This window comes from Lynx rufus, unplaced genomic scaffold (assembly GCF_022079265.1).
Source record: "Lynx rufus isolate CCGP_SWC_20201006 ecotype Redwood Valley unplaced genomic scaffold, mLynRuf1.p SCAF_19, whole genome shotgun sequence".
Lineage (NCBI taxonomy): Eukaryota > Metazoa > Chordata > Mammalia > Carnivora > Felidae > Lynx > Lynx rufus.
The window spans coordinates 25531108-25550145 of NW_025814833.1; the positions used below are offsets into that span (position 1 = coordinate 25531108).

The window sequence follows — 19038 nt, forward strand, 5'->3', positions numbered from 1 at the left end:
TATTCTGGAGATTATTCCACATGAACTGGAGAAGAATGTACTGGTGCTGTTGGATGGAATGTTCTGTATGTCTTTTAGGTCCATTTGGTCTAGAGTACAGTTTAAGTCCAACATTTCCTTACTGGTTTTCTATCTGGGTAATCTATTGTTGAAAGCGGAGTACTGAAATCCTCCATCATTGTTGCATTTCTGTCTATTTCTCCCTTCAGATTGGTTAGTATTTGCTTAATATATTTAGGTGCTCTGAGGTTGAGTGCATATATATTTATAACTGTTATATCTTCTTCATGAATTGACCCTTTAATCAACTATATAGTGATATCACTGTTATATAGTGACCTTCCTTGTCTCGTTATAGATTTTTGCTTGAAGTCTATTTTATCTGTCAATAATGTCAGTTATTTTATCTGTCAATAAATGTCAATAAATATAGCCATCCCTGTTCTCTTTTGATTTCCATTTGCATGGAATGTCTTTTTCCATCCCTTCACCTTGAGCCAATGTGTGTCCTTATAGCTGAAGTGAGTTTCTTGTAGGCAGCATATTGTTAGGTCTTTCTTTTTTTTTTTTTTTTTTGAATCTATTCAGTCACTCTATAGCTTTTTAATGGAGAACTTAATCCATTTACATTTAGGGTAATGATTTATAGGTAAGGAGTTACTAATGCCATCTTATTAATTGTTTTACAGCTGTTTTGTATTTCCCTGTTCAGGAGTCCCTTATAAAAATGCCAGTAGTCTTTGATGTTAATCCACGTTATTACAATGGATTTAACAGAATTTCAGAGCTGAAAGGAACTTTCTTAAGTGTATTGACTTATTCATTTCCTATATCTCCCGTGGAAATAGTTTTTTATGAACATATAAAAAAATAAATGTTAATTTGTTTCAAAGTTAAGCAACATAAACAAGGAAGGAATTTGAGTCACCTGAATTTAATTAAACAAACCTCAGATAATCACCATTGACATATTAGTAACCATCTTTAAAAAAATTATGGTACTGGTACTATGATTTGCCAAGTGGGTAACTTTTGATATTCTCTGAACCTGTTCCCTCACCTATAAAATAGGAATAACACACATTTGGTAGCAAACGTTGTCAGTGTGTCAGTCCTTTGCACAGATGCCCTCAGATAGCTTTTACTACTTTTGTGTACCCATCTTCCTAGCTTCTATGTACTTTGCCTTTAAAGGCCAGCACTTCCAACTCTTTTTAAGAGGATGACGCTTCAGTGACTAGAACCACTTTCCCTACAAGTGCAGAAAATGAGAAAAGCCTGGGAGGTTACATCCCCCCGGGGCAGCCCTTATCCAAAGACTAATGCAGAAATATCAAAGTCCAGCTCTGATGTGTAATTTACATGCCAGAGGTCCCCTGAAGGACAAAACTAAGGCTGGGGTTAATGCAAACTTGCACCATTTTTGGCTTCTTCTGTATCCCATTTCCTCCATTCTTTCTGGTTCTTATAGGAGCAATTGCTTAATAAACTACGTGCATGTGAAACTTCATCTCAGTGTCTGCTTGTGGCAAAATCAGCCTCAAACCCTCCAGTTGCTTATCTCAGAGGTTGTTGTCAACAGAACTCAAGAAAGTGAAAGTGACCACCCTTGCTAGGTCATAGATGCACCCATGGCTATCCTTTCTGCTTTCCTCTTCATGGATGAATTCTACATACGACTCTCAGTACCCATGCAGAACCACCTGTCTAGAAGTGAGTCTCTGCCCCTGCTTAGAATTGAAGAAACTGCCACTTTTTCTAGCCCATTCTTTCTTTCCAGGCATTTTAATCCCAAGAATACTAATGGTTAGAGCTACCACGTACTGAGCTCTTACCGTATTCAGAAGGTTTGAATATGTTATCACATTTTATCCTCACAGCAGCCTCTGAAATAGGAATTCTTTTTATTTCCATTTTATAGATGAGAAAATGGAGGTTCAGAAAAAAGAAATGTCAGCAAATACCAATACTGGGATGTTAACTCAGGTCATACATTCATGACTTCAGTGCCCAACTCTTGATCGCTACGCATACAGTCTCTCGTTTTTCACCTACTTTTCTCTCAGGGAACTCAGGACTCCTGGTTTTTCTCCCCATGTGCCCATCAGAATCTCATCACTTAAAATATGCTTCCATTAGATCCTGACATTCTCCCCTGATCAAGTCTCTGAATTTCTGTAATGTCCATCCTTGATCTTTGCTTTGAGATTTCTGTATAAAATAGTTTATCTGTTTTTTTTCTTTTGAGAGAGAGAGAGAGAGAGAGAGAGAGAGAGAGAGAACAAGCGGGGGAGGGACAGAGACAGAGGGACAGAGTGTCCGAAGCAGGCTTTGAGCTGACAGCAGAGAGCCCGATGTAGGGCTCGAACTGACGAACTATGGATCACGACCTGAGCCGAAGTTGGATGCTTAACTGACTGAGCCACCCAGGCACACCTAAAACAGTTTATCTTTGAATGATTGTTTTGAGACTTCTGGGAAAATGAGCTTTTCTTGAGTGTTCATTATGAGTTAGGTACTTTGCTAATCAGCTAATCAGCTCATTTAATTTCCACACAAACCTATCATGTGGGTACTATTTTTATCAGATAAGGAATAAAGATTGTTTTGCAAATGAAAAAAAGTTTGAATTTGTTTTTTTTCCATCAGGTTGCCTGTTAACTTTATTTGTCCTAATCTCAAATTTAACTTGTTGGCTCCAGAGCTGAGCATGTGACCTCACTTCTTACTGATGTGCTATCATTGAGGAGGGTGGCACACACTTGGGGTACATACTTGTGTTTCACCAGTTGCTCCGTCTGATTTTTTCAGGCTGTCATTTGCCTATAGGGTTTCGAGAAGGGAGGAAAGAAGTGAGGAGGCCAAAGTCATGCCATCTTGTGTCTTTTTGCTCCCATGATACACCTAACCGTCCTGGAGAAAAATAGCAAGAGGGATGACAAGGTAGGTGGGTGACAAAGGAGGACATGTTTCTTATCCCAGCTGGAAGTTCTTATTCTCACACCAACATGTCACTCAATTTCTTGCAGGTGTTAGGTAAGAGGCACTGAGATTTTTGTCAGGTGCCTATTATGTGCCAGCCTTCTTCATATGCTACCCACCCATCATTCATTCACGAATACCTGTTGAGCCTTGTTAATGTAAGGGATTGTTGTAGATATTGGAGATGCACCATTGAACAAGCCAGGCAAAACATCTGCGATTGTAGAGCGTGTATTCCAGCGGGAGCCAAACAGAATCTTGCTTTCCTATCCCCCTGCCTCCAGCCCCAGCTCCAACCCCTGCATCTTTGCTTTCATTTATTTAATACGTTGGGGGTCCCGAGTGAGAGTTCAATTGAAAAAAAGGACCTTGCTGCCTAGACAAAAGTGAAGTTTGAGAAAGACCACTCTAAACGAGTCAGATAATTGAAGCTAAAGTAGGTCTATCATTTAAACACAGTCCTTTAGATCTTTAGAAACTCCTTTTTTTGGAAGCAAAATGGGTGCTTGTTTTTCAGAGAACGTCATTCCAAGTCTGAATCAGTTCTGAGTAAAGGCTTTTGTCTCAGCAAGTAAAAGATTTGAACACTTTCATTGTCAGAACTGCAACAAAACCTCAAATAAATTATCATGTTGTATTTTAAAATTACCAAGTGAGGGGTAATTACAGCAACATTGCTCTGTCATTTCATTTTCATTGCAACTGAGTAAAGTAGCTGCTATGATTACCGCATTTAGCAGATAAGGAAACTAAAGCTCGGAGAGATTGAGTTACTTGCTGCCAGGAAGCAGCGGTAACAGCGTGTGCTTAGAGATGTGTCTGTGTTTCATCTACACAGCCCAGATGTGGAAGAGCTGGGATTTGATTCTCAGTGTTTAACTGCAAATCCCAGACATGTTTCACTTGGGTAGACACTCTCCTTTAAGACCGAATGCTCCTGTGTTTCTGCTCCCAACACTGCTAATGAAAGACGGTGTTGAAGAGACTTGACTAAAGCTTTGGCTAAGAAACAGGAAGAGCGGTGTTGATGCCACAGCATGTGTCTCAGCTGCACGTCGCTGGGGGTCATTTGGCCCGAGGTCCCTAGGATTGACCATGCCTGTGTTTGAAGGAAGGTCATCTTGCCTCCTGTCAGGTTCCAGGGATTGAATTTCAATCAGCTATGGAGGAAAGGACAGCCATTAATTAGTTCCCTTCCACGCCTTGAAAATTTCCTGTGATCCCTGCAAAGGCAATCCAGGTTCACGGAAGCGCAATGAAACCCTTCAAGAGAAGGGACATGGGGGCATATTGTGCTGCTGAGAAAAGCCAAGCAAGCAGTATGTATCCCACTGACTGTGTGCCAAGGTTTCAGCTTAGAAGCATGAAGCATACTACATTCTTCCTTATTTGCCCCTCAACTCTGGCTTCCTCAAACCCCAATCCCAGAGTCAGTGTACAGCTGAAATATTCAGCACGAAATGGATGCCCTCAACTGGCAGAACACAGCCAGGTCTTTGAGAGCAGATACAGTGAAATCCACCAGATGGTGATGTTTCCAAACAAGGTGATGTGGAGCGTGACTTGGAGCAGCCTGGGAGGTCTGAAGTGTTTACCAATGCCAAACTAAAAGAACGCTTCACATGTTGCTCCAAAGTCAAAGGGCATCTCTAAAAACTATGAAGACGATGGGTCTACGCAGAGGGAAAAAACAACTTAGGGCAGGCTGCTTGGGGCCAGAAATCAATCATTCCTCCTCTAGACAGACAAGGAACTTTTTAGCTTACCGGGGAATAAGCTTGCCCCCGCCCCCACTCCAAGGCCCCCAGGACTTTATGTCTTGGAGAAAGAGATACATGACTAAAAATCAAGGCTGATGTCAGACATTTCGGCAAGAAAGCAAGTTCCAACATACTGTCCTAAGATCAGCCCAGATGAGGCCCCATGTCCCACATGATCTATATCAGCGGTTGGCAAACTTTCAGCAAGGGCAGGCCACAGCTTTATTTAGCCCCTCTAATTTAAGGTTGTGCATGCCAGGAATACATTCGAGCATTTGAGGTCTCTTGACTCAACCCTTCACATATGTACAGTAAATATGATTTCTCAAGTGTTCGAGGACCTTCTTTTAAACTTCGGCTGCAAAGGCCTTTTGGCCACTTTTGTACTATTCCCTGCCTTGACTTTTCCTTGCAGAACCTCATCTTGGATGCTTTAATCTACCTTGACAGAACGTAGCACCCCACAGTCACCTCTCCCCCGGCCCTCGGCCTGTGCCCCTCTGCCTTGCAGTTTCCCTCAAGGATTAGAGGATTCGTTTCCAAATCGCAAGCGACCAGTACTGTTTCCCCTGGCCCTCCAGACCGTTCTCTCTCAGTTGTGGAACACGTGCAGTGTTCTTTCCTACACTTTCCCTGTAGGCCGCCTCGATTCCCGCTAGGAATGTTGTCCAGGCTGAGCACTCTAGTTCTACCAGAGACCACCGCAGCATCCTGGGTCCTCCCACACTCCTCCTCTTTCTCTTAGTTCTCTTCCCAGGCCAGTTCACCCATTCTCCATGCCACTGCTTAAATGTCACTGCTGCGGCAGGGATGTCTTGCCTGATTAGCTGGACCACAATAGATTTCCCTCCTAAATGCTCATAAGACCCTCTGTAGCAGTAACCACAACTCTCAGTTAAAAATTATTTAAATACGGTGTAATGTCTGTCTTCCATACTGGACTGTATGACCCTTGAGGACAGGGGAAGTATGCGTTTTGTTCACCGTTCTACCCCTACTAGGTACTAAAGTTTATAATCATAACATTTGCCAATAACAAGCACTTACATGCTGCAGACACCGTTCCATGTGCTCATGTGTGTGCTGTGCGTATATTGATTCAATTATTCCTCGCAACAATCTTATGAGGTGCTCCCTGTTATTACCACTATTTGAGAGGTGAGGAAATTGAAGCATTCAGAAGTTAAATAGCTTGCCTAAGGTCCGGTGGCTGGGATGTTATAGAGCTGGCATTTAAACTCAAATAATAAGGCTTCAGAGTCCACATTCTTTACTGTTACACTCTAGTGTCTGTCCCTGAGACTAATACATGAATGGAAATGAGTGAAATGAAATGCTCCACCTTAACATACTCCCAAGTTATGATCAAAAAGCACTGCTCTTCGCAGACCTCAGAAATGGCCTTTTGCGTTTGAAACTGGAAGCCATATGGAAGTAAGCACACGTTTGTTCCAATCTCTGTTTAGAGGGGTCCATCCAAGTAGAATTGTCCTCTGCCAGGCTTGCAAGAGAACCCTTTGGGCTCAGTGCACTTTATACCACACATTGAAAAATACATTTCTGCAAATCCAACAGAGATGTAGGAAGGCCTTATCTTTAAGACGAGGCAGAGAAAGGCTGAATAACTGTATTTATTGGGATTAAATTTAGTTGTGAGCAAGAGAAAAATCCTCAAATAACAGAAACTTATTTCTCTTTCTTGTTCAATAAATCCCAAGGTCATCAGTCCAGGACTGGGGCATGGTGTTTCATGGAGACAGGGGCTGTGGATGGAAATGTAAATCACGAAGCAAGAAATAAAAGACTGGCATGCAAGGCAGATGTCTGGGCTCGTTATACCGAATGGAAAGTCATCATCATAGAGATGGTAACCAAAACCCTAGAAGCCGGAGTCCAAGTTCCTTCTTGTCACAAAGACAAACCATCCTCAACTTCTCAGAGTTATCTTATGGTCCAAGATGACAGAGCTCCAGCCACCATTTCCTGTTCTGAGCAGTAAGAAAGAGAAGAAAAGAAGAATGGCACGCCCTTTAATCTTTTTACCTTTAACGACACCTCCCAGAAGTTTCATGGTCACTTTTGCCTGTATCTCATTGACCAAATGGGCCAAATCTATCTGCAAGGGACACTAGGAAATGTAGCCTTTATTTTAGATGGCCATGTGCCCAGCTTAAAACTGCAGTTTTACTGTTAAGGAATGAGAGGATGCCTGATATCATGCAATAAGTCATGGTCTCAACCACAAATACAATACTTTCTATACAAACAAAGACCCAAGGAGTCTAAAGGAGCAAAGGACACATATGGTGAAGGGATCAGGAAAAACTCGATGGACAAGTAGATGATTGAAATGGGTTTAAAACATGGGACAAATTTTGTTGGGGTAGATGTGTTGTAGGAAAGGAATTTTGGATAGAGAGAAGAGTAAGGGCAAAGGCATGGAGACTGAAACGAGCAGAATCAGTTGTTTTGTTTGTCGCTTAAGGTCCAAGTTGGGGAGCAGTGGAAGGTGAGGCTGTCATGGAAAGATGGGATACTTTGGGGAAGGCTTTAGATCAGTTGGAGCAATGAGTCTGTGTTTAATTTGCTGGCCAAAGGGGAATAACTAAAGGCTTTTGTGCAGAGCAGTAATGTATTCTGAATGCCACTACAGCAATAGTGTTGCAACTTTTGAGCAGAGGAGGGATGGGATCTGAAGACTAGAGCAGCAAAAATATGGAATTTGGAATAGAGGAAGCAGAAATACAGTGAGGCTATTGTAATAGTCAAAGCAAATGGTAACATGAGCCTGAATCAAGCAGGAATCGTGGGGGTGCAGAGAAGGAAACACGTACAAGGGCAATGGAGAGAGGGAATCTCCTGAAATTTACTATTGATTGTGGAATGGAAGATGTGGGTGAAAGATAATGCTGAGATTTCAAATAAAATTGAGTGGAAGAAAATAGAACCATTCATCGATTAGAGCACACACAAAAAGAAGAGGTTGGGGGGGCACAAAAGGAAGATGGTGAGGTCCGTTTGAAGCATGTTGAGTTTGAGGCACCTTTGGGATACCTGTATGAACATGTGTATCAGGAAGTAAGTGACAAGCATCTACAGCCCAGGAGAGAGGGCTGGACTTCAGCTACAGATTCAAAAGTCTTCGTCATGGAAGCAATTAACAGAAGCCCTTGGAAGGATAAGATTTCAGAATTTGCAAGTATGAAGAGAGAAGAAACTAGGCCAATGTCATGAGGTTGCCAAAATAAGAGCGAGTTTGGAGAAGGAGAAGGAAGATGGATAATGTCAGGGGCTGTAGATAATGTGCAGGCTGTAGACCATGCATTAAGTCTTTGATGTGTGAGTGAAGGTGGGCAGCAGATAGGCTCACTTTTAAGAAAAGCATGGGCTGTCAGAACCAGAAGCACCCTTAGAAACTTCATCTAATCCCCAACTGAGTGGTATTAAGAACAAAATCTGGGGGCACCTGGGTGGTTCAGTCGGATAAGCGTCCAACTCTTGATTTTGGCTCAGGCCGTGATCTCACAGTTCGTGAGATTGAGCCCTGCATTGGGCTGCACGCTGAGTGTGGAGACTGCTTGGGATTCTCTCCGTCCGTCTCTCGTTCCGCCACCCCCCCTACTCACAATTGCATGCTCTCTCACTCTCTGTCTTAAAAAAAATTAATAAATAAACTTTAAAAACAAAAAGAACAAAATCTACGTCCACAGAGGAAAACCTAACTGCTTCTGCCCTGGGCTTTTACTAACCAAGGGAATAGCCTTTCCTTGACTCCCTAGGAACCCATGTGAACAGGACTTGAAAAACTATCCTCAATCCCATTTAACAATGTAGGAAATATTTCCAAAGATTCAAAGTCTCCATATCAGGGAATGAATTGTCAGTCTTCTCCGTGGTGATACAATATCCCCTGTGGGGACACCTATAGAGAAACATGTTCCAATTACTAATTTGGGACCAGAAAACATTATAGTCAGACAGAATTTTTGGAGCCCTAGCATCCTTGAAAACTAGAAAGTGGGCCCAGCTCACTCACTACAACTTACCACAAGGCTTACTCAGATCCATCCTCAGATGTCAGTGAGGCAGTCAAGGATGGAAACGTCTGTGGGTTTCCAGAAAACACTTCCATCTAGTTCATGGTGAAGGACCTAGACAACAGACAAGAGCTTTGTTCTTTACATATGTTTCTTGTAGAGAGCAGACTGAGGGTTCATGGGGCAGTGGGGGGCGGGGGATGAAATGGGTGATGGGCATTGAGGAGAGCACTTGTTGGGATGAGCACTGGGTGTTGTATGTAAGCCATGAACCATGGGAATCTACCCCCAAAACCAAGAATGCACTGTACACGCTGTGTGTTAGCTAACTTGACAATAAATTATGTGTACATATAAAAGAGAAATTGCAAAGAAAGAATCAGACCTCAAGGCCCAGCAGACCCTGATAAAAGGCCATGTGTGCTCTTACAGGGTGAAATAAGGGCCACACACAAAGAGCAATGTAATTCTTTTTTTAATTCAGAAGATTTCCACTCACCTGATTTTCTTTTATAATTTAGAAGGGTAAACATAAAACTGCTATCCAATAAGTTAAAAAACAACAAAAAGCATACCTTAAGTGACCCCAAACAGAACCTCTGTACCCATTAAACAATAACATCCTGTTGGCCCCTCACGTCAGCCCTGTTAACCTCTAATCTGCTTTCCATCTCTGTAAATTTGCCCATGCTAGATATTTCACATAAATGGCATCACATATTACGGGGCCTTTTGTGTCTAGGTTATTTCATCCAGCATAATGTTTTCAAGGTTCAGATGAGGGGAAGTAAGTGAAATGTGGTATGGGAGTAGGGGGTCACGGAGTGAGAGAAAGGACACACAAGACCTTTGTGTCCTTTGATAAAAAGAGAGAGATGGAGACAGATTTTACTAAACAAAGACAGGCAAAGAGGAGACTGGAGAGAATTCCATCTTGGAGTTGTGGGAGGATCTGCGGAGTGGGCGGCTCAAGGTAAGTGCTAGTCCCAGAGTTAGCAAAGATGTGTCAGAGTAATCACCTGACCTCTGAAATATCCACAGGCTCCACAACATTTCAGGAACCATCCTGTCCCCACTGGGAGCATATTACTGTACTTAGTCTCAAACTGAAGGTTTATATGTGACATAAAGCTGCATTTACCCATGGAATGCCGAAAGTCTCACATATTTATGTAAGGATGACTTAGACCGTAGAAATCTCCTTTAGAATCTTAGAGGTGTTCGGGCGCCTGGGAGGTTCAGTCAGTTCAGCGACCGACTCTTGATTTTGGCTCAGGTCATGATCTCCCGGTTTGTGGGTTTGAGCCCCACGTTGGGCTCTGTGTGGAGCGTGCTTGGGAGTCTGTCACCCTCTCTCTCTGCCCCTACCCCACTGGCTCTCTATTTCTCTCTCTTTCTTAAAAATAAATAAATAAATAAATAAATAAATAATTTAAAAAGTTCTAGAATCTTAGAGGTGTCAATTTCTAGATTTAGTCTCGAGAGAGAGAGAGACAGAGAGCGAGGGAGAGGGGCAGAGAGAGACAGATTATCATAAGCCGGCTCCCCATGCCCAGCACAGAGCCCAACTTGGGGCTCGATCTCACAACCCTGAGATCATGACCTGAACCAAAATCAAGAGTTGGATGCTTAACCAACTGAGCCACTCAGGCGCCCCTCTAGCTTTAATCTTAAATTATGTATTCCTGAAAAGTTGATTTCCTAAAACAATAATGAGATACCCCTACACACCTATTACAGTGGCTAATATTCAAAACACTGACAGCACCAAATGCTGGTGAGGATGTGGAGCAACAGGAACTCTCATTCACTGCTGATAGGAATGCAGAAATGTACAAGCCACTTTGGAAGATAGTCTGTATTTTTTTTTTCAAACAAAACATACTTTTACCATACTGTCCAGCAATTGCATGCCATGGTATTTACCTCGACGAGTCGAAAAGCTCCATCCGCACAAAAGCCTACACACAAATGTTTACAGCAGCTGTATTTATAACTATCCAAACTGGGAAGTAACCAAGATATCCTTTCATAGGTGAATGGATAAACACACTGTGGCACATTCAAACAATAGAATATTATTCAGCACAAATTAGAAATGAGCTATTAAGCTACAAAAAGGCGTGGAGGAAACTTAAACACATTGCTACATGAAAGAAGCCAATTTGGAAAGGCTACATACTGTATGATTCCAGCCATATGATATTCTGGAAAAGGAAAGACTACAGAAACAATAAAAATGGCATTTGTTGCCGGGGTTCGGGGGGGGGGGGAGAGGGATAAATAGGTGGAACACAGGGGATTTTTAGGGCAGTGAAATTATTTCTTATGATACCCTAATGGTGGACATATGACATTACCCATTTCTTCAAACCTATAAGATTGTGCAACACATAGTGAACCCTAATATAAACTGTAGACTTTGGTTAATAATATAGTGCTCTTGGTTCATCATTGGTAACAAATGCAACATACTAACATAAGCCGTTAATAATAGGGAAAGCTGGGGGGGGTAGTGGAGAGAGTGAATACATGGGAACTCTGTACTTTCTGTTCAATTTTTCTATAAACCTAAAAGTATCAATCTATTAATGTAAATTAATTAATTTACATTAATTAATTAACTTACATTAATCTAAGTCTATTAATGTAAAAAGAAAGGTAAATGAAAAGGCCATTCACCCCTCCCAAAAATTTACTTCCCCTTTACATATTTTGTGGTTGTTGCTATTTATTATCTCTACAAGGATACTACCTCGACCAAAAGTCTGGATTTGATTTGTGAAAAACTACCTACCACAAGGACACAAATTTTGATTTTCAGTTCAACCTTTAGGAATTATGAGGTAGCTTCAGTCTCTCCAAGGGCAAAGACCATCTAAAATTCTTGGAATGGCACCCAGACTTTCATCTTGCTTCACAGCTTGTCAATTCTTCCATCAAGTAGTCAGAGGTGTGGGTCTGAATGGGATCTTTATAGCAACCCCTCTTATGAGGGTTTATTGTCTTGACTGGAAGCTTGTCCCTGGAGCGATGGGATTCTTTCACACTTGCTAACTGTATTTGTTTCTGAGGGCTGCCCTGACAAATTACCACAAACTGTGTGGCTTAAAACAACAGAAATTGATTCTCTCTTAGTTCTGGAGGCCAGCAATCTGAAATCAATGTGTCAGCGTGGCTTATCCTCCCCTGAGTCTCTGGGTAGAATCCTTCTTTGACTCTTCCTAGCTTCTGGTGGTGGCCACCAATCCTTGGTGTCCTTGAAATAAAGCTGCATCATCTGAACTCTGCCTCTGTCATCTCATGGCAGGCTCTTCTCCTCTTAAAAGGACACTAGTCATATTGGACTAAGGGCCTACCCTACTCCTATGACCTCATCTTAAGTTGATTACATGAGCAACAACCCTATTTCCAAATAGGGCCACATTCTGAGATACCGGGGGTAGGACTTCAATATATCTTTATGGGAAACACAGTTTAACTCATAACACTAACAGAATCATGAGGTCAAGTTGTGAACAGGTTTTGGCCTTTGGCCTGAAGCAAAGCCTCCTTCGGAAATGACACCTTTTACTTAGAATAGCCCTAGACTCTAGATAGACCAAAACTCAACTGTCACTATCATGTCCAGTCATGCTTCCTCAGACATGAGGCTGAACATTCATTCAGAGATTCCGCCTAGGCCAGGAGCTCTGAAGAGGCTCTTCTTCTCAGCTTCACTGGGCAGGACTATACAGCTCCTCCAGGCCATAGAGACTGACAGGTCACACCACATAGGTAGCACCATCCGAAACAGGCCTCTAACTCTCTAAATTATTTACAGCCTTTGTTCTGAACGTCCTACCCTAGACATTCTTCTCCACTTGTTTCTGGTTCTTTCAGCTTCTGATCTCATGGTGGCTCTCACTGATTATGGTGATACTTGTCACCATTACTCTGGCTTTGACCAATATTTTTCCCCCGGTGTCCCAATTTGAACTTACCAAAGACCATATTGTCATCACGCATGGTGGGCCAATTCTCTACAATATCCATCCATACACTGACACAGTCATCCACAGACAGTGCTCCCAATGCACCATAACACTTTCATGAATCAGAGCCAAACATCAAGCCATGACCTCTAAGGTTCTAGGCCACCCCTCACGCTGCCATGAGAAAGTTGACCTTCTGTGACCCAGACAGGACCATCCTTTTTCCAACTGGGAACACATTTGTACACTTATTTTTAAAACTGAAAGTATGGGGCACCTGGGTGGCTCAGTCGGTTAAGTGTCTGACTTGGGCACAGGTCATGATCTCATGGTTCGTGAGTTTGAGCCCTGTGTTGGGCTCTGTACTGACAGCTCAGAGCCTCGAGCCTGCTTCAGATTCTGTGTCTCCCTCTCTCTTTGTCCATCCCTGGCTGATACGCACTCTCTCTCTCTCTCTCTCTCTCTCAAAAATAAATAAACTTAAAAAAATAAAACTGAAAGTATATTTTTGAAATAAAGATTTATTTGCCCACGGAACTCTGAAGGTTTTACATAGTTATGAAGGAATATCTTAAGACATAGACATGTCCTTCACAAGCAGTCTTCTGCCCTCATACCTGCCCTGGAACAACCCAAGAAAGATTGCCAATAGCCTCCTAATTACTGCATTCAATTGATTTTTTTTTAGCCTTCACCCCTCTTGAATTCACAGTGCCTTTTGACACTATTGACCACTCCCCAGTTCTGAAAAATCTGCTCTCTTGACTTAAGAGATGTAATCGCTGCTGTTTTCTCCAACTTCAGTGATCACTCCTCACAGTCGCCTTGGCTCTCTCCTCTTCCTCAGACCAGGCTCTCTCCTTGACTTTGTCCTTGTGCTACACCCTCTGTGGCTAATCCCATTTATTATCACTGTTCCAGTTTTACATTAATGATTACCAAATCTATATCTCCTGCCCCAGCTTGTTTTCTGAGCTTCAGACCTGTGTTTCCAATCACTGACTGGACACCTCTACTAGGATAATTTACAGGCACCCTCAAATTGACATGCCCGACCAAACCTCACTCACAGCTTGTATTGCCCACCTCAGTGAAGGTACCAGCAGCCTCAATTTGGCCCCCTCTGACACTCCTTACAGCAAATCTACAAGTTCTGCTTCTCTTAATTGACCCTTTCTCTCTTTGGGCTCAATACCTTCACCCTAGTTTCAGCCTTTATTATGCTTGGTCTGGACTATTATAATAGCCTCTTGCGTGGTTTGTCTCTCACTCTGAACCATTCTCCCCCTGACATTCAGAATGAAAATGCCACAGCACGAAACTCTGCTGTTGTTTCCTTAGCGAGGCATTCAAGAGGTGGCCTTTTGCACTCTGAACCTCATCTTTTGATTTCTATACCTCCTCCCCAAAGCTTCAGTCATATCAAACTACTTATAGAATCCCAACGTGTATTATTTTTTATGCCTTTACCTAAACTTCTCTCTCTCTCTCTGCCTGGAAGGCTTCCCCTTCTCCATCCCTGACTACTTAGAAAAAGCTCAGGGCCAGATCCGCTGTCCGAAGATGAGATCAGAAAGGTGACCTGTGTGAGAGCTGAGCCCTGCGGGAAGTTCCAGCGGACATTCTGTTGGGCAATCGCTCCCTTCGCATCTGGGCCCTGGAGCACTACAGCACAGTGACCCTGGATCCCTGCCAGAGGCTGCAGGGCAAAGACAACGTCTGTGGTGGACCCTTCCGGATGTGTGTCAGCTCCGGGTGAGGCTTTGAGGCTGCCAACTTCTCAGGCTGGATCTCCTGTTGGCAGACTGACAGTTTCTCCACGCCCTGGGTGCCAGCATTGTGAAGGTTTCTGCCACGGGCTTCCAGTTTTCCCCAGTTCCACACAACAGCTAGACCTACCTTTGTCTCAGGGCCCGACTCAAAAGCAGATGGGCCAATGGGACTGTTATCCCCCTTGGCTTTTGGGCTGCCTTGTGGCTGGCCCATGGTATTTAATCTGCAAGGGGCCTCTTTCTCTAACTTATAAGATGGCTCCCCTCTCTCTTGTCCCTCTTCCTCTCCCTTCCTCCCTCCCCCCCCCCTTTCTCTGTCTGTCTCAGCATTGATTCCAGCAACCAATATTTACTGTCTGAGAACTATACACAAAGCACTCTACTAAATACCAAGAACACAGGAATGTACAACACACACACACACACACACACACACATACACACACACACAAAATCACTGCCTTCGAGCTTACAGTCAGTGTGGGAGACAGATATTAAATACAAAGAAAGACATACAAAGATTTCCTTACTACCAGTAGTGAAGGAAAGAGTACACTGAAGGGAGAGCACAGGTTCCATGAAGGAACCTTTGCCAGCCCGATAGGTTGGAGAAACGAAGTTCCTCAAATGATACAAAGCATTTGCCTTTTAAGGCAATTAAGTTTTAAGTTTGTGTTCTCTATTTGTATGAGATCTGAATACATTAAAGCTATGAACCTCTTGTCTATCATATTTGTCACAATCATTTTCCAAGTTCAGTAAATCTGAAAACCTGATACGCTTGAATATGACAGGCCAGTTGTGTGGATGTCCCCCCATCCGAGTTTGTCTAATGTTTCCTCATACTTAGCTTCCATTTATGCATTTGGGTCACAGTTATCACACAAGGGGACACATGATTTCAATGTCTTCTCTTATTGGTCATGTTCACCTTGATCACTTGGTGAAGGTGTTTCTGCCAAGGCTTTTCCACCATGAAGTCACTCCTTACCCCTTTGTCTTGCTATCTTGTGGACCCCTTCCTCGCCCCGCATGGATGCCAACACCCCACACCAGGAATGGATGACGTCCTCACCGTTTGGGCTCCGACACCCCACGCCAAGCCTTCCCTCCATGTGGATGCCCGCTCTTACCCTGCTTTGGCCCTGACACTGGGTTTTCCCCCTTCATAGATTTCCTTGGCACCCATTTGCATCCAGCATCCCACGGCAGGTGCCCAGCTCACGGATGGACGCCCTCCGTCTGGGCCCAGACGCCTCACGCCGCGTCCTTCCCCTGCCTGGACCCCGCCCACCCTGCTCAGACAGACTGACACTCTACCTCTGCTTGGCGTCTGACTGCACAGATGCTGGGCTCCGCGGGGACAGTCTTCTTGCCGTTCTCTGGCTCTGCCTCCTCACTCTAAGCCGCCTCGACACACCTCGCTCCATCCGTTTTAATGGCATGGGGACTGAATTGCTCAGGAAGGGAGGCAAAAGGAAGGAAAGAGAAGTAGAGTTCTACCCACTTAACAACTCTTCCCACTCTGTTATCCTCAGAGCCTAAAGGCACTGTCACCTCTCACCCTCCACCTTTTTAAAGGGTTCACTTAGATGGCACCTCTTCACGAGGCATTTTCTTATCAATCCATCCAACCACATGTGATCTTCCTCTTTACTTAGAACCTTCTGAACTCCCACAAACACTTTCATTCATTCAAAAAAGCACTTATGGGGCCCCAACCCTGGTGCCAGGCACTGTGCTGGACGTGGAAGATACTTTGGCTAGTGAGAGCCCCACGCCATGGAGTTTACGGTGTAGTTAAGAACCCAGGCAAGCGAAAGGGAAATAGATGCTAAGCACTCTGATGACAGAAATGCAGTCTGTGGCGCATGAAGGGGGAGCAGAGAAGTGAAGACTGAAGAGGTAGGCGAGGCCCGATCACATACGGCCTTTTCAGCTACTCATCCCACATACACTGACCTGGGATTTCTTAAGTGCGGCCATGGTTCTGGGCTCTGGGAATCCAGTTATCTGAAACATAAAACGAAACGAGTGAATTGTATAGGATATCACTTGGTTTTAAGCACTAGGGAGAAAAAGAAAGCAGGGAAGGAGATAGTGCGTGTGTGGAGCCGGGGAAATGAGCAGGTGGCACGTGGTTACAACTTAAGTAGGGCGAGCAGGATAGGCCTCACTGATAAGAAGGTATTTTGCTTCCTTTATTGAAGTAAGTGCAGGACTAAGCCATGCTTATATGGGAGGCAGGCATTTCCACCAGAGGGAAGAGCAAGCATAAAAGCCATGAGGCAGAAGTGAGAAAGAACAAGGCTACCATGATGGAACAGAGCAAGGAGAGGCAGGGGGAAACAGGGCAGCAACTCATAGGAAGCCAGGACCCTTAAGGCTTTGTAGGCCAACAATAAGTCTCTGGATTTTAGTTCATTCTGAATAGTCATTGGAGAGTTTGGAGGAGAGTGGCGAGCTCTGGCTTCTATTTTGCAAGAACCGGAAGAGCAGCTGTGTCGAGAATACACCATGGACGTGGGGGCGGGGGGTGTGTGGATGGAGGCAAGGAGACCGGTTGGGAGTCTATTGCAGTAATCGAGGTGAGAAGTGATGGTCGCTTTCTGCTCTGGAGGGAATACAGAAGGTGGTTTTTCTTTCTCTGTTCCTCTTTCCTACATGCGTTCATAACCTGCTTTCCACAGATGGGCTTCAAGAATCCTCTGGCCTATATCAAAATTTTCCATATATGTATATATGTATGTCTGTGCATTTATCTAGATAGAGAGCCCATTGCGTTTACACTTCCAAAAGAATTCGACGCCTTAAAAAAAAAAAGTTTAGGGTAGCACCTGGGTGGCTCAGTTGGTTAAACATGTCTGACTCTTGGTTTTGGCTCCCGTCATGATCTCACGGTTCATGGGATTGAGGCCTGAGTCAAGCTCCATGCTGACAGCACGGAGCCTGCATGGGAATCTCTCTCTCTGTCTCTCTGTCTCTCTCTCTCTCTGTCTCTCCTTCTGCCCTTCCCCTGCTCGTGCGTGCTCTCTCTCTCTCTCTCTCTCTCTCTGGCTCTCTCTCAAAATAAATAAATAAACTTAAAAAGAACTTTAGGAGGTGCGCCTAGGTGGCTCAGTCGGTTAAGCATCCGACTTCCCCTCAGGTCATGATCTTGTGGTTCGTGAGTTCAAGCCCCACATCGGGCTCTGTGCTGACAGCTCAGAGCCTGGAGCCTACTTCAGATCTGTGTCTCCCTCTCTCTCTGCCCCTCCCCTGCTCATGCTCTGTCTCTCTCTCCCTTTCAAAAATAAAGAAACATTAAAAAATTAAAAAAAAAAAGAACTTTGGGAATGATGGCATTAAATGATACTCACAAATATGAAAAACAAATAGCAATAATGAATCTGATAATAATAATTCATGTTGTGAGAGCTCAGCTGGTTCCTTAATGTCACTTAAGTGATGCTTTTCACGCTTCACTCCCATTAAAAGTTCAGGGGTAGGAGAAGTTTGAGGGCAAAAATACTCACAAAACGATATTTGGGGTTGATTCTTTCATTTATAGATGCTTCTCAAGGCATATTAGATATTCATCTAGGCAGGGTAGAACAGAAAGAGCATGAAATCAGGAGGCCCAAGGTCTAGTTCCATCTCTGCCTAAAATAAATAAGTCAAGGAGATGAAAAGCACAACATAGGGAAGATAGTCAATGATCCTGCAACACTTACGGTGGTGACTACACCTCTGGAGAGCACTGAGTAATGTATAGAATTGTTGAATCACTATGCTGTAAACCACCTAACCATCTCTAAGCCTCAGTTTACTCATCTGTAAATAGAGATAATAATATCTCTCAACGTTTTTTAAGGGTCAAAATGGTAACCAACATATTTAAATGCATTTTGTACATATCTAAACTACAAACCTCATGTTGAAAATGAGAAATAGCTAAATTTTCAAAAGTATGGCATTTCCTCCTTTGAAACAAATTGAGAGGAAGGGTCACCAGGGCAAACGCCTGGAAGCAATATGAAGTGGACAGAGAATTCATAATTAGCAATTGATTCAGTGTGTTTTGCTGTAAACAAGCTCCTGGAGATATTTTGAAAAGCTGCAGCTCTAAATCTCTAGGCACTGAGCTAAGCCAAATAGGGAGGGGCTCTCCTTGGGTGGATGATGAAATCCAGGATGTCTTTCTTGGCCCCCATCACCCATTTCCACCCCCACACACCATCACTGCCCCAGGGTCCCCTGCCGGCAGTCAGAAAGTAACTCGCTCTGCAGAAATGTGGGAACGTGGAACAGCCTGAGGGCAGAAAGGGGCTGAGAGAAGACAACTAACCATTCCTGCTAATTTCCCCTCCCTTTGCCTCTTGCCCCAAAGAAGTCATGTCTCCCCCTGGCTCTCTCCCTCCCTGTCAACTTCCCTTCCACCAGGGAGGTTTGCAGTTTCTTAAGAACTCTTGAAGACCCCTAATTTTTCCAGACCCCAGTGAAGGAATTTTTCATGGTGTCATTCTAGGCACTG

At 43.7% G+C, this 19038-nt stretch overlaps 1 long non-coding RNA gene across 1 annotated transcript; it reads right to left on the minus strand.

The window, feature by feature from the left end:
• Nucleotides 1–6362: 6362 nt before the first annotated feature.
• On the minus strand, nucleotides 6363–16587 carry LOC124513931 (uncharacterized). Its single transcript, XR_006962552.1, has 3 exons — nucleotides 15846–16587; nucleotides 8789–8893; nucleotides 6363–6730 (listed from the first exon to the last, which is right to left on the minus strand). It is a non-coding gene; the product is annotated as an uncharacterized LOC124513931 (long non-coding RNA).
• Nucleotides 16588–19038: the final 2451 nt, after the last annotated feature.